This window comes from Adiantum capillus-veneris, chromosome 22 (assembly GCF_014529385.1).
Source record: "Adiantum capillus-veneris isolate H3 chromosome 22, ASM1452938v2, whole genome shotgun sequence".
In the NCBI taxonomy this organism is placed as follows: Eukaryota; Viridiplantae; Streptophyta; class Polypodiopsida; order Polypodiales; family Pteridaceae; genus Adiantum; species Adiantum capillus-veneris.
The window spans coordinates 50,741,673-50,746,343 of NC_140952.1; the positions used below are offsets into that span (position 1 = coordinate 50,741,673).

At 37.0% G+C, this 4,671-nt stretch overlaps 1 pseudogene; it reads right to left on the reverse strand.

Annotated features, from left to right (window-relative positions):
• Positions 1-2,066: 2,066 nt before the first annotated feature.
• On the reverse strand, positions 2,067-3,129 carry LOC147429340 (uncharacterized; annotated as a pseudogene).
• Positions 3,130-4,671: the final 1,542 nt, after the last annotated feature.

Sequence of the window (4,671 nt, forward strand, 5' to 3'; positions counted from 1 at the left end):
TGAAGCTTCCAACTTCATTACACCAACTATTTCTATCAAGGAATACAAAGATTGTATTGTACAAAAGTCTCCTTTGATGGGAGAAGCTATAATACAAAGCCTTTATGGAGGGGGGACTGGCTCCATGTAAATCCAGTCCTCAACTATTATCAATTATTCTATTTCTCTCTCTTTTCAAGTATTGTCAATGCCAAATTAGCTAGGTGAAATTTCTATGTTGCTTTCTCAAATTAAGTACTCTCTCTATGCTCATTAGGAACTTGTTATTAATGAAATGCTCACTATGTTATCAATTTCCACTACACACAAGTTCCTAGTGCATTAAATGTTACAACATGATTTGAGATAGAAGTAGGGATCTAGGACCTCAAGCCAACACCATTCAAAAGTAGGATGGTTGATCATAGGCTAGTTCAAGCTACTGGCCTAATTGAAAACATGTAGATCATAGTTGGGGGTAGAATTTAAAATATTGTTTCCTTTTTATATTTTGAGAAGATAAAAAAAACATATAAGCTTCCTTGCATGGGGTGGTTTGCACAGTCCTCCTTAAATTTTACAATATGAGGGAATGTAACGTTCTCAAGGCAGCATGCAAATTTCAGCATGTTCATTTCACTACGTTGTTCACATTGAGTGAAGATTTAAAAAACTTTTATGTACCTTTTTATTTTGAAGCTCATTTGTTGATTTTTTTAACCAATGCAATGTTGTCAATTGAACTTTTCTCATTGAGTTTGGAGACATGATTCTAGTATCCTCCCATAGTATATTCCTGCAATCAATGCGCGTTCAAGGTGCAAGCGTAGGTGATCGCACTTGGAAAAGGACCTACCTTTTGTACCTGGGTTAAAATAGCTCTGACCTTTCTTGCCTCAATTGTGTTGGGAATATCCTGCAATCAACGAGCACGAAGAGAGGTGACATCTTGAAAACAATCCCCATCAATAAATCATGCCATTGGATTCAATAATCAATTTGTTCAAAGAGGAGCTTCCTTGAGTGCCTCCATTAACCGAGCAGAGTTTTTTGAGCAAGCTCAAAATCCAAGTGACCCGACAAATGATCAATGTTTTATATTACTCAATTACACACATGAGAATTGGAGAGCATGGTTATCAACAACAAACCAATTAATTAAAATTTGAACAATTATCTATAAAATGTTCTAAAATTTAGAGTAATATTGGCATGTGATTCAAAACTTAACATATGTGACGATGTAGTGTTTCACAAGATGCTATGGGTTATATTGATAGAGTAGAACAAGAAGAAACATATACAAGCAATAAATAAATCAACTATCAAGTTTGACACAACCTTAAAAGTAATGATGAATCAAATATTAGGTTTTGGGCATGCTATTACATGGCATTGTAACTCACACAATGTTTGAACTGATGTAGTAAGAGAAGCACATGATGTTACAACAACGAAGTAAGTTGGGACCATAACATTTTACTCTATGCAATGAAATAAAATAGTGACACAAAAGACAACGATTAAGGAAAATGAATCGGCTATCTAGCGTTGTAGTAGTTTTGCAATAAGAATAACAAAATAACAAAACCAATTCATTTGTACAATTTTACAAGTCTCACAACGTTCAACAAGTGAATAGTAAAAATTCTGCTCAAACAAGAAAACAATTGTCTCTTTGGAAAAATTCTCAAAGTGATAACGACAATAAAATGTGCAGAATTTCACAAGCTTTGCATTGATCATTAACATGCCATCAAAGAACAAGACAAGATCAATTGTAGTGTTCCATAAACACCAAATATTTTCTATCAAATGTCAAGTGGAGTCACACTCATCATCAATAAAGAGTAGACAAGAATTGAAAGGATCTTCCAAGCGCATATCAAATCTTGGATCTCTCTCCATGCTCCTAGCCATAGCGTCTGCATAATCTAGCAATACACTTCAAGTAAAACATAACAAAGTAATTATGTGTCCACTTGTATAATCAAGAGCTTTAAGATGAAATACTATAAGACCAATCCATGAAAACAAAATAAAAAGCAATTGTCAAAGATCCACAACGATCACAAAGCAAAAAACCCTCATTTGTTATATGGATAAATTCTTCCAAGGGGATTTATCAAAATCTCTTGATGTGTGTGTAGAAGTGGATGCTCAAGCTGTTTATCGAGATAATAATGGCATAACATAAGATGATATGATTGCATCATCTCGATCAAGGGAGACGCACAAACATGTTGATCCAAGAGATGCATGTAGCAATGGACGTGTGCCACAGCCAAGCTCCAAAGATATGGCATTTGGTGCTGAAAGAATGTCCATAAAACATGAAATAAAAGATATATTCCTCTGCATCACACCTCGCCACTCAAATCCATTGACTGTCCTAGACATAGCCATCCATTGACTGTCCTAGACATAGCCTTTGCAGGCATGTGGGGATAAAGAACTGAATCTTGAAGTTTCATCCCAAGAGCCTCAAAGTGTGCAGTACATTCACGTAGGAGGTATTGGCCCACATCTATTAGCTAATCAAATAATGGATGTCATGCAATGCATATAAAATAAACAATTAGTAACTAACATAATTAAACCACACATGTAGAGCGGCAAGAAAGGATTCTCTCAACCTCTATAGTAGATGTGGTGCGGTGTAAGATAGTCCCATACAAACCATGATCCATCATAATAATACGTCTACAGATCTATAGCTCCGACACTTGGCAGTAGTGCTCCACCAAACCCACAGTGTCACCACCTACAAAAAGGATACAAGCTGAAATGATGAATTGAAGTTATTTATTTTATTATTCCATAAAAAATACTACCTTCTAAAGATCCCATAATCAATATCCACCCTGAGTCAGAAAGCATAGCACTATACAAAGATGTCCCATATTGCACATGATCGTCGATGAGCTCATCCCATGTAAGATGGTTGGGTAGTCCATGCAAGTTGTGGTCAAAAGGTAAATCAAGAAACACAAAATCTGCATTCCACTTAACTTGTTTACCTTTCTGCGTATATGTACTACTTCTAGCTCTATGTTGCAACATATGCTCATGTATCTGTGAGTAGAGATCATTCTTTCTTCCCTCAACAAAATCCTTTCCAATTAACACATAATCTTCCACAAAGCACATGGGTGAAAGCATAGAATGGTGTCTAAATACTTGGTGTCCATGGACACCTAGTATGATGCTATAGATGGCACCATAGCTGGGCTTTTAAGTCAATAATTTTTAAAAGAATATAGGTAAGATAATTGACTTCACGACTCCACTACTCGGATTGAAAGACATGGAGCGGTTAGCACACGTGGACCTCTCCCTCTCTGTCCCTTTCTCTCTCTCTCTCTCTCTCTCTCAGATGGCCTTAACTGCCCATCTCCATCTCTCTCTCTCTCCTACTCTCCTGTTCAGAATATAGATAATGGATACTCCCTTCCTCTTGCTTTGGTTCCAGCTCATACCTCCTCACAAGCAACAATGGAGCTTCTTGAACTCAATAATGCAGCACAACTGGATTTCAGTTCACTATCATAATCAGGAAGTTTTGTACGACTTCATTCATTTCAAACTACTGCAGATTGTTCCAGGATGGTGGACGACAAATTTTATGATGAGGTACATGGAATAGACACCATTCATATGCAGGTGCACTCCAAGATAAAGGCTTGTCTAAATGAGGATGAAATTATTGCAGTGAGGAAGTATGAAGCACAGGCTAAACGTGAGTACAGAAAGTGATGTCGTGCAAGAAAGCAAGTACAGCCAAGCGTCAACATTGGAACAAAATATCGTCATAGGGAGGACATCGATGTACACACAAAGGAAGACAAGAAGCAACATACTATTCAGAATATTGTTCATCACATTGTGAGACAGTTGCATACTTACGGGAAAGAAGATAAGAATGCAATTCTTCAAGGTGTTTTCAATGATGATAGAATCTTGCCATTCTGTGAAGATTTGTATCTTCCTGCAAATGGCCTTATTTCTGCACTCAAGGTCTCCTTACAGGAATTAAAGATTCCAAAATCAGCCGACGAGATGTTTTTAAAACGAAGCACATTCAGCACGCTGGTGAATGGATTACTGCATGATAATGGGAGCCAAGGTAGAGGTGTTACTCTACATAAAGTGGCAAAGCTATTAAATGTTCATCCAAGGAATTTATATTCAGCTTTGGGTAGACTTGATAGTGATCCTATGTCAAGTACGCTGAGGTTCGACTTATGCAAAAGGAAGTCTGGAAATGCTGGGTCCTTATCGGAGGAATTGAAGGAGACAATTATTACATTTTGGATAGATCACAGTAGGGTGTCTCCAAACAAGAAAAATATTTGTCGGAAACGATTGGGAAGAAAACATTATCAAGAGCATCCCATACACTCACTTGATGAATCTCAGGTAAACATGTCTCATTCTTACAATGAATAGCTCTCAAGTGAAACATCTCACTCTTATGAATAGCTACCCATTGCGTGTTATGAAGTTGTGTACATCCTACTATATGTGATACGTAGCCAAGTAATGTGTCAAGATAGTCCATTGTATCTACCTATGCTATTATGTGTGCTATATTGAAAAAGTGTAGCCCAATGTCCCTGTTTATGCTATAAGTGTGCCATGTAAAAGGACTCTATTGTAGTAAGATAGCAACATGTGTGCTATACAGTAAAA